Consider the following 12,195-nt stretch of genomic DNA (forward strand, 5'->3'; position numbering starts at 1 on the left):
AGAGAGAGAGAGAGAGAGAGAGAGAGAGAGAGAGAGAGAGAGAGAGACGGAGGGTTGGAGGAAGTGTGGAAGAAGATAATCCAATTTTCTCCACCCTCTTTTAGCTCTCTCTCTCTCTCTCTCTCTCTCTCTCTCTCTCTCTCTCTCTCTCTCTCTCTCTCTCTCTCTCTCTCTCTCTCTCTCTCTCTCTCTCTCTCTGTCTCTCTCTCTCTCTTCCATGCTATTCTCTACGACGAAGAGAGAAAAGCGGAGGAATTTCATTACTTTTTACGGAAGAAGCGCCAAGTATGAGGCAAACTAATTGCATGCTTCAAAAAATATTCAGGTGCCTTACGCAAATCATATTGAAGTTTTCACATTCGATTATCCGCGCGATGCAAGTGAGGCGTGAGCACCTTTATAATTTTTTGTGTATAATTTTGGTATGAACTCACATGGCAAGGCTAAGCAAATGTGTACTTCTTATTATTCTTAGGTTGTACTGCACAAGGATAGGGAAGATCCGGGCTTGGTGTGAAGTGATGCAGATAGGGCATAATGAAAATACATATAGTGCTTTAATACCTCCTATTTTTAGTGGGTATGACTCTCTCTCTCTCTCTCTCTCTCTCTCTCTCTCTCTCTCTCTCTCTCTCTCTCTCTCTCTCTCTCTCTCTCTCTCTCTCTCTCTCTCTCTCTCTCTCTCTCTCTCTCTCTCTGTCTGTCTGCTCTACGTTTTCTTCCTAGAATTCCTCACTTGTGGTTCTGAAATCCCACGTCATTTGCCAACTTTCTCATTTCCTCCTGTCATCTTTTTTCTCCCTCATCCTCTTCCGCCAACTCTGTTCATTTTTCAGTTCACAAACTCACATTTTACGACCAATTTTCTTCTCCACCCTCGGCCATTCACTCTTATTACTTCTCTTCACGTTTTCTCCTTCCCTCCCATGACTTACTTTTACCGGGCAGACTGTAAAAAACAAACAAGTTCATTAATGAAAACGTGGAAGTATACTCTTGTTTTTATTTTTCACTCTCTTGCTTGAAACTGTAAGATGAAAAGGAGGAAAGTTATGTAAAAATGAATGGTTATTAGCGTAGACTTTCTTAAAATTGCCTTGGAAATTAACTGGTGTAAATATGGAGTAACTCTGTATACATTTATTTTCATTCTATGTCATTATTTTTTTGAAGACAATTACTCACGGCAAGTACAAACTTGCGTACTCTACGCTGCATACCTGTCACGCACCTGTCACTTGGTTCCTTAATTCCTCTCATTACCTGCATCGCTTGTTAAACCGCTGTACCTTTGGCTGCCCGGCTAATGAACACCAGTTTCACGCCTGTCTTCACCTTGGCACGCTATCACACTTGCTTAATTTATTGCACCTTGGGTACTTGCCATACCTGTTTGGTATGGCATATTTGTCTTCACCATCATCATTATTTCTGAAAGGAACACAAAGAAAGAACCAGAGTAAGAATTTACATATATAATGGTCATCACGAAACTGTTTGTGAAAAGTATTTTTGTGAAAATGAAAAAAAAGTGAAAACTGATTTAAAGTATTTGATATAGGATAAAAAAAAAGTTTTCATTTATGGGTTATTTTGGTATAATCTGTCTATTCAATCTCACTTTTGAATTATATAACAGTTCTCAGCTTGCCTTGCACACCTCGACGCCTCAGGTGTCCTCTGGGGCCTGCAGTACCTAAGGAGGAAAAAAGTATCTGGTGCAATTTTCACTCTTTGTCTCGGTAACTCGTCATAATGAGTTTTTTTTTTTTTTTATTCCGTTCGGTTTGCCAAAGTGGGATCTCGAGAGATAATGATGGAAAGTTATGAAAGTTTATATATTTTCTTCAGGTGTCTTCTACCTCATTAGTACCCGTGAAGTGGAGTGAAGGTAAGCCTCATGTTGATGGAGTGATTGACATCCAGCGTAGTTCTTTAGCAATTTATTTTTCCACGTTCTGGATATTTTTAGTTTTCACTAAAGCGAGTGATAGTTTTTAAAAAATTGCACGATGGTAACTACAGCAGTTATAAAAGAGGTTTATTAAACGTGTTTGATGGAAAATTAAGCGAATTTTTTCATTAGCCTTCAAAAAGTGGTTGTGATTGAAGAGCAATTATTGGAAATGATAATGGACTATTTATGTAGAGACAAAACAAAATTTAGAGCGATGGCAATTATTGAAATTATTAGGAAATGAAAAATTGTCTGCTATTTTCATCATTTTAACCTGTTCCCTCTATCTCCTCTCAGTGTGGGTGTGTGTGTGTGTGTGTGTGTGTGTGTGTGTGTGTGTGTGTGTGTGTGTGTGTGTGTGTGTGTGTGTGTGTGTGTGTATGTGTGTATTTCTTGCCTGTCTTTCTATCGGTCTATCTTCTTTGTGGCTTCTTCTTCTTCTTCTCTCTCTCTCTCTCTCTCTCTCTCTCTCTCTCTCTCTCTCTCTCTCTCTCTCTCTCTCTCTCTCTCTCTCTCTCTCTCTCTCTCTCTCTCTCTCTCTCTCTCTCTCTCTCTCTCTCTCTCCTTCCTGTCTTGCAACTCTTTTTATCGCCTCATCATCCCCCCCCCACACACACACACACACACACACACACACACACACACACACACACACACACACACACACACACACACACACACACACACACACACACACACACACACACACCAAGTCTTCCCGTGAGGTGAGGAACCCGCATATCGTCAAGCCAAATTTCTTTCCGCTCTAATTCCTTCCAACTTTGCAAACTTGCTCAGCATTAGCGCGAGTTTAGACAAAGTTGATAATTTACTTATGCCAAGAGCTTTTTGCCAGCCCCTTCTCTAACACGTAACTCTGTGCCTCACCTCTGTACCTCGCTTGGAGAAGCACTTACACTCGGCCTCATTCCTTACCTTAACGCTGAATCTTCCTCCTCACCCTCTTCTTCTATAACTCGTAAAACTCATTACTTCTCCTCAGTAGTCAGTTCTTAACTCCACCTTGTCCCTTCCTTGTACTTCCTTCCTTTCCTTTCGCTCCCTCCCGTCTTCACCCTTACCTCAAAGAAATCCCCGAGCCTTATTCATCCCGTTCCTTCGCGTAGTTTCATCCCTCGCCCTCTTCTTCCGCCTCCCTTTCCTCGTCTTTACTGCCACTTACACGCTACCTTGTTAAATGCAAATAGAGTGAAAACGGAAAGGAAATACACCACTGTAGATACGACTTGGGTACAAAAAGGAACATTCAAACACACACACACACTCTCCTTATGATTTGTTACATCGTGGAGAATTGCGTGGAGAGAGAAAATTCCACACTTTTTTTCACCCCTTAGCCAGAATGTTACTCATGGTATAATTAAAAGAAAGAAAAGAAAAAAAAAACACGGAGGGACTGCTCATGACTAGTAATTAGAGACAGGTTAAAGGGATGAGGCAGGTACAGGTAGGCACGTAAGTTTTGTGTGTTCTGTAGCGGATGGAAAGGAGGGAAGGGGAGAAGGGGAGTGAAATGAGGGGAAGAAGTGAAAAGCAAATGGGATGGAAACTTAAAGGGAATTATAAATAGGCTCGTGGGTTTTGCATGTTCTGTTTTGGTTGGAAGGGAAGGAGGAGACAGGAAGGTAGGGAAAAGGTCACAGGAGAAGGGAATGAGGGGCTGGAAGGGGAATGAAAGTGAGGGAAATGTTTAACGGAAAAGGATAAATGGGGTGAAGAGATGGAACAAAAAGGGACGGGAAACGAGTGAAGGGATTAAAAGAAGAGAGAAAATGGGATGGGGGACTGGGAGGGAAGAGAAGGGCAAAGGGAAAGGGAAGGGACATGAAGTGAATAGTTTGAGATTTAGCAATGTTTGTTTTGGCCTCTCTCTCTCTCTCTCTCTCTCTCTCTCTCTCTCTCTCTCTCTCTCTCTCTCTCTCTCTCTCTCTCTCTCTCTCTCTCTCTCTCTCTCTCTCTCTCTCTCTCTCTCTCTCTCTCTCTCTCTCTCTCTCTCTCTCTCTCTCTCTCTCTCTCTCTCTCTCTCTCTCTCTCACTTTGTCTCCTCTGTGGTGTGTTTCTCAGTAGTACAGTCAACTTTAACCAATTCAATCTTTCCCTAAGGTGCTACTAATTGCATTTCCCCCGCTCACACACAGCCAACCACCCACCCACCCACACACACACACACAAAGTTATTCTGCACTCTTGAAGAAAAAATACTTGAAAAAAAAAATGGAATTCTACCCTAGAAGCTTTTTTCTCGCCGAGGCTGGAGCTGAGTGGGGACAAATGGGTGACTGTCGGTCTGGACTAAAGACTGACAGGGTTTTACGTATATGCGCTTTAACTCCTTTTTTTTTTTTTTAATATTCTTGGCTTTCCTTTCTCTCATTTTCCGTGTTGTTTTTATTTTTTATCTCATTCCTTTCCTCTAATGCCTCTGTTCTTTTGTTTCATTTCCAGTTTGTTTCCTGTCTTGGTTTGTGTCATTATTCACACTTTTTCCTTAACTTTGTGCATTTTCTTCCTTCCCTTCCGTAATTTTTCATTTGTCTTTCCTTCCTCTTTACCTTTATTTCCACGTCTTTCGTTATTTTTCGCCTTTCGTTCCTCCCTCTTTATTTGTGCCTTACTTTTGGCCATTCCTTACCTTCCTCTCCTCTCGTAATTTTTCTTGCCTTTTATAATATTTTATTTCTCCTCTCCACCTTTACCTTTCCTACCTTGTCTTCAGTAACCTTCCAACTTCCCTTCCTCCTTACGTAGATTTCCTTTGCTTACCTTCAATCATCAGTCACCTTCTCGTCTCTCCTTTCCGTCTACCGTAATATTTTATATTCCCTTCCTCCTCCTTTACTTCCTCTCCGTTGCCTTCAGTAACTTTCCACCTTCCCTTGCCCCTTTACTTAGCTTTCCTTACCGTACCTTGCACCATTCTTCACGCTATCTTCCTTCCTCCTCACCTTTCGTTATATTTCATCTTTCCTTCCTCCAGCCATACCTTTCCAGCTTTGTCTTCAGTACGTAACCTTCCACCTTCCCTTTTCCATACTTACCTTTCCTTATCTTACCATCCGTCATTCTTCACCGTACCTTTCTCCTCGCCTTCCTTTTCCATCTCCCAGGACATGCCTTCTGCCACCACCCGTTATTGTCACCATCAACGCCTTCAGTTTTTCACCCTTGCCCTTTCCCCCTTTCCCTGAGGCCTTGCACCTCTGAATAGCCCTTGCCCCACCACGTCCCTTCATTAATCTTCCTGTCTCTCAGCCGTCCGATCTTCCGTGTTCAGTCACCGTGCGCATGAGTCACCTTGCTATAATGAGTAAAATGCGCAAAACGGGCATTGATGTTCACGTGTCTGTTTGCGCTTTTTACTGATTAACTCCTGGAATTAACTTCAACGTCATGTGTGTGTGTGTGTGTGTGTGTGTGTGTGTGTGTGTGTGTGTGTGTGTGTAGGTGTATGTTAGTGTTCTCCCAAATTTCAAGTAGCTTCCTCGATCACGTCAAAATTTGCTACGCGAGAACGATGGTGAGTTGACAGGCGGTGTGTTAGTGTTGCGTTGCGCTAAGAAGTGACTACCGTGAGTTCCTAGTGTCGGGCGGCGCGTGGGCAAGAAAAAGGGTTCGAATCTCCATGAAATTTTGCTCACTTCTGTTTTGTCATGAGGATTGCTGTTTTTGGGGAAAGCATTGTTTAGTTTTTGTATTCGATACTAGAGTTATGGTTATGTAATTTTGTTGTGTTTGTTTTGGTGACGTTAAGTTAGTTTAGACTCGGGTGCAAGCAGTTGACTTGACAGAAAGTTTGTGTGCTTGAATATGTGCGTGAGTGTGTTTTAAGCGTGCAAGTGCGTGTCAGTGTGCATGTGTGTGTGTGTGCAGTCAATTATTTATTAGCTCCGTCAGTCTTCCCTTGACCTCAGTCAGGCCACAGTCAGCCTGCCACTTACTGACGTCAACGTTGCAGGAAACAAACTACCGAAAACACGCAAAAGGAAGAAATAATGAAAGATTTATAATCTTGATTTAGCCACGATTCCTGGAGCTCTCCATTCAGTAAAATGATTAATATCGTTGGTTATAGAACGACCCTCGGCACAATAAAAACCCCACCGTGAAATCTGAAAAGAAGATTATATAAATATCTCAAAGCTAGTGGAGAGAGTGGGCGAGGTGAGTGGGAGAGGTGTGAGTTGGGGGGGTTATGTCGAGGCTGGGGAAAATTGCAGAATTACAGAGTTTAAAAAGAGGAGACGCAGACGAAGAAATGAGACGCCTGGAGGGTTGTCCTGCCTGCAAGTCCTGGAAGTGCTGCCGTCGCTTAATGTACGCTGAAGGGAGCAGCATGAAATTAGGCGTCAAGGTCAACATAGGAGAAAAGCAGGAAATTGCTTGCCTGAGGGTTGCGTGTAGAGGAAGTGTAAAAAACGGATGAGCAATGTGTGCAGCAGCGAGTGGCGGTGTGTGTGTGTGTGTGTGTGTGTGTGTGTGTGTGTGTGTGTGTGTGTGTGTGTGTGTGTGGGTATGAGGCAGCGGGGAATATGCAGGAAGAAGAGAAAGTGAGATTGGTGTTGGCACATGGAAGCGGCGGCGGCAAGAATTAGGTGAGAGTTGAGGCAAATGAGATTAAACAGCACAGTAGGTTTCCGCGGGGCGAGGATGAGGACTAGTATAAAGGAGAACCGGGAGCAGGGAACGCCGAGTGAGGGAAGTAGATGCGGGTAGATGACTCACACAAAGCCCAGCTGGGGGGATCCTGTTGAAGAGATTATCTGATTAGGGTAAAGGTTGATTTCACTCTCTTGTTAAGTTTTAGCTGGAATTGTGAATCCCACTGAGAACACTGCGGAAATCTGCCTTTGTTTGTGTGTGTGTGTGTGTGTGTGTGTGTGTGTGTGTGTGTGTGTGTGTGTGTGTGTGTGTGTGTGCGCGTGCGTACGTGCGTACGTGTGTGTGCTTGCATGCGCCTGTGTTTGTAAGTGAAGTCATATCTCCACTCACACACACACACACACACACACACACACACACACACACACACACACACACACACACACACACACACACACACACACACACACACACACACACACACACGTGCGCTAGAGGGAGGCAAGGAATGTATATTAGCTGAGGAAAAAAAAACTTGAGAAATATAGGTATAGTGACAGACCCGCACGAATGTTGCTCATCCTCGTATATGGTAAGTAGGTAAGCACACACACACACACACACACACACTTGATGAAAGGACACACGGAAGTGTCTACGATTTTCAGCCAAGCTAACGTGAAATGACTTGATCGGCGTTTAAATTAATGATTGATCTTCACCGGGAGACTTTAATGCTGCAAGATCCATCTTACATTAGGGTTCATCCCGTAATTATTCCTGAATTGATTTGAGAGGCATTCTACACACACACACGCTCTCTCTCTCTCTCTCTCTCTCTCTCTCTCTCTCTCTCTCTCTCTCTCTCTCTCTCTCTCTCTCTCTCTCTCTCTCTCTCTCTCTCTCTCTCTCTCTCTCTCTCTCTCTCTCTCTCTCTCTCTCTCTCTCTTACACTTTTATTCTTTACTTCGTGTTAGCTTCCCGCATGCTTGAATTTATTTGTTACCTATTATTTATAATTCATTGTTCCCTTCTCTTCCTTTCCTCGTTCCTTCTTCCCCTCTGTGGTTCCATCCCTTCCCTTTTCTTTGCCACAAGTCACAAGTCCCCATCACTTGTATACCTTGCCTTAAGCCAGTCCTGTATGTACTGTGTCTTCTCTTCCCTTCTTTTTCTTTTCTTTCTCTTTCCTTCCTCTTCTTTTCCTTTCTTTACTTCTCATCTTTCCATATTTCATCTCCTCTTTTCCTATCTTACCTTCCTTTCCTCCCCCGTTTCTCTTCCTTCTCTCTCCCGTCCTCTTCTTTCTCTTATTCTCTCCTTTATTTTTCTTGCACTCGTCCACTCACTTTTCATCCTCTCCCCTCACTCACCCTTTTCTCAGTTTCCCCTCCTCTCCCTTTCCCTCCCAACACTCACTCTTCATACCACGGTTATTGTTGCCGAACGTCGAATCTTGTCTCTTTCCATATTCTTTGGGTGTCTTGGAAGTAGAAAGGGGATCGTGTGTATGCATGTGTGAGAGAGAATGTCAGAGTGAGAGAGACGGAAAGAAAAAATGGGAACAGAGAAAGATAGAGATAGAAAGAAATAAACTGCACACTAACTTTCTTCAGGTGTCGTTCTCGCTCTGTTATATATATTATTTACGCGTGAATGATAAACTCGCTCTTTCTCTACCTGCCCCTCAGTCTCCAAAGGAATACTTAAACGAAGGGGTGAGGGACGAGGGGAGGCAAGACAGGTGACGTGCACGTAGTTACCCCTGGCTCGGCAAAGTGGGAGGGGAAGATGGATAGCGTTCGTGGATTCCAGAGAGGAGGGAAGCGGGAGTGGGAGGAAGGGTGAAAGGAAGGGAGGAATGAAGAGGGAATGGGAGGGGAGGAGACTAGTGTGGAGATCGTGATGTGGGAGCTGCTGGGTGAGCGTTGAATTTAGTGTGGTAAACTACTACAATTGTTATTATTACTACTACTACTACTACTACTACTACTACTACTACTACTACTACTACTACTACTACTACTACTACTATTACTACTACTACTACTACTACTACTACTACTACTACTACTACTACTACCACTACTACTACTACTACTACCTCTATTATATACTACTTCTACTGCTACTGCTGATTTTTGATGAGGGGGACAGGTACTGATACTTAATTGGGTCACTACCACTACTTCTGATTATACTCTACCTGCTCCTACAACTACGATAACTAACCGTACTACGATGCCTTCTGTTACAAATACGAAGATTAGGCGCAACATTTTATCTCCATTTCCGTTGTAGGTGAAGGACACGAGTTCATAAATGATTAGCAAGGTATCTTTTATTCTGGATGAGGTGGAGGGCTTGGAGAGGTAGATGGTGTGATGGTGCTAGTTACTGGATCCGTAGGGTGTCAGAAGGAGCTGTAACTTGGCAGGAAAAGGCCAAATAACACCATCCTCCGATGAGTGGGGATCGAGGCATTAATCTGTAAATACTGCGTTTCGCTCACTGACTCGGCCTCCACGTATATCACAGTTGTATTTATTTACTTTTTCTGGTTTTGATATTTTGTGATTCGTGTGTGATGATTGCATTGGTTGGTATCTTTTTTCAGCCATTACTAAATAGAAAAGTAGAATGTTTTAAAGTATATCATGTAATTTTCTTATTCGTGGTCTTATTTTTTTTTTTTTTTGCGGAGATCCAGAATTATCTACTACCTGGATTATTTTATATTTCTATGTATTGCATATTTTTTTTTTTTTCAATGGTGATCTTGGCATGATAATTCCGTTGGTTAGCCGTTCCCTTCGGTCACCAGGACAATTATTATTTTTCCCTGTGGTTTATTGTAAGAATGATGCATTGTCTTATTTGTCTTCTGAATTATCTAAACAACACTGCATGTGGGTTTTGTATCGTTTTTCTCCATCAATATTATGTACAAGAGGGTTGTGAACGTGGATATTTTGATGTGTATAAGTTTTGTAAGTGTTTATACTCGAGGGGCCATGCCGATCGTATCTGATTAGTGTTGTCGTAATACCTCCTTGTTAACTGTTTTTGTTCCCCTCGCAATCTCTCTCTCTAGTCAAGAAGAAAATCTAATAAGTGTGTGTGTGTGAGTGTGTGTGTGTGTGTGTGTGTGTGTGTGTGTGTGTGTGTGTGTGTGTGTGTGTGTGTGTGTGTGTGTGTGTGTGTGTGTGTGTGTGTGTGTGTGTGTATAATAATAATAATAATAATAATAATAATAATAATAATAAACGGTTTATTCTTTAGGCAGTCAACAAACTGAAAATGTACATTGGGGGTGGGGAAATACTTGACATTAATCCTAAAGGTAAGTCAAATCTAGAAGGGACTATTGATTGATGGCTCGCACCATGATGGGAATCGCACTGAGCGTGTGTGTGTGTGTGTGTGTGTGTGTGTGTGTGTGTGTGTGTGTAGGGGAGAAGCGTGGAGCTTAAACTGGATCTCTACAGCGTGAATATGAAAGCGGACACGGATTGGATTCAAGTTTAATTGCCAATCTACGTTTGATGTGTACGCGTGATACATAAGTCAGCCAAGTGTGCGTATGTGCGTACGTGCGCGTAATCCCCTGTTGCATGCGTACTTGTAGCAGAATAATCAGCACTAATAACATGGCGGTGGAGTTTAGGACTTAACCTGACTTTACCGGGAACTCGCCTTATTACGCAAGATTCTCGAAAAGATTTATTGGGGAATGGGAAAGGTGGTGACACGAGTGGCGCGGCTCGCTGCGTGACACTGACGACTCGAGGTGCACTGCAAAGGGGTTGTGTAAGTGCCGGGAGCGAGCTGGAGAGCGTGAGTGTGAGGGACGGAGTGATAAGGATATTAACAATGGCTGGACGATCTCACACACACACACACACACACACACACACACACACACACACACACACACACACACACACACACACACACACACACACACACACACACAACCAACCAGTAACTTACCTGGAAATAGTATATTCTGCTAGACTTGTTCACCTTCCTCTCTCCTCCATTCTCATCTTCCTCTCTTTCCAACTCCTTCCTCTACATCTTCCTGAATGTCTTCCTTTATTCTCTGCTTCCGTTTCCTTCTCACCGCTCCTCTCCCTCCTACCATTCTTACCTCCCCCTTGCCGACTCCCTCCTCTCACCATTCCTCGGCCATCACTCAGCAGCCTTTCTTTGCCTCGGTGGTGTGAGGAGACAAGAATCTTGGCGGATTAATTGTTTTAATTTGTTATCCTCATGGTACTGGAATATATATTATTTTCGGCGTATGTTTAGTACTTCCATTTAAGATGTTATCGATAGATGCGATTGTTGAAGGTAGTGGACACCCGCTGAAACGATAATTACTCCCAGGAAGGTCTCCAGCACTGAATCATGGGGTGCAGTGAACTTATGTGACTCAGCTGTGACCTCACTGAACATCTCTTTTTGTGTCCCACAACACAAGGGATCAGTCACAACTGCCCTCTAAAGACAACTCTCTTCTTTCACACAACTCTAAATGCATCTAATATACGCACACTCCTCACCCAAAACTCAAAATTCTAAATGTTCAAAATGGTGACTCCTACACCAACCTCGGAGTTCCAGTTTGGGGAGAGAATCATAGATGTTCCAAGCTCGGACTTCTCTTCTGTGATCGACCGAAAGTGTCTTGATACTCTCTTCAATTTTTTTTTTGTTAACTTCTGCAACACTTGCAGCCTTAGATCTAATTCTCAATCTGTGGAACACTACCTCTCCTCTACTAAACCGCATCGTTTTCCTCACCGAAACGCAGGTGTCTGAGGCAACTGACAGTAACTCCTTCACTGTTCTCACCTGCCTTCTCTATCTTCATTTTCAATCCAAAGCTGGCTGTTGCATCTATGTGCTACGATCTGACTTGCTCTCATGCCCTCATTCTTCTGAGTTTTCTACCATCTGGCCTCGACTTCAGAACCCCTCTCAAACGGAATTCTCCTGCTTGGTATACCTCTCACCTAAGTCCTTTAACTATAAGAAAAAAAAAATCTTTGACTTCACTGACCATCCTGGTGAACCAGCCTTTAACTTTGCTATCCTCCAAGCTAGAGCAACTGATGAAACATTCTACTTACATTCCTAACCGTCTTGGAGATACGCCCAATATCCTGCTTATGCTATCACTCATTCTTCTCAGTTAGATTCCTCCGATCACAACCTCATATCTGTATATTGTCCCATCGCTCCAATCCTTCCCCAGGATTCCCCAAAACGGAGGTGCCTCTGGCGTTCTGCCTCTGCTAATTGGGGGACCTGAGGAGGTATTATTCTGATTTTCCATGGAATGACTACTGCTTCCGTATCAGAGACCCGTCTCTGTGTGCTGAACGCATAACAGATGTGTCTGGTATGGAGGCGTACATTTCTCACTCTCTCTCTCGCCCTAAACCTTCCAAAACCTTGGTTTAACACAGCTTATTCTCTTGGTATCTTCTTCCGCTATTTTCATGCCAATTGCTCTTCTGATCTTGCTTGCTGCATGCCTTCCCTTCTCCCGCGACCTCGCTGCACAAGACTTTTTAGACTCGCTCACTCCTATTCTGTCCACCTCTCTA

This window comes from Scylla paramamosain, chromosome 13, assembly GCF_035594125.1.
Source record: "Scylla paramamosain isolate STU-SP2022 chromosome 13, ASM3559412v1, whole genome shotgun sequence".
NCBI lineage: Eukaryota > Metazoa > Arthropoda > Malacostraca > Decapoda > Portunidae > Scylla > Scylla paramamosain.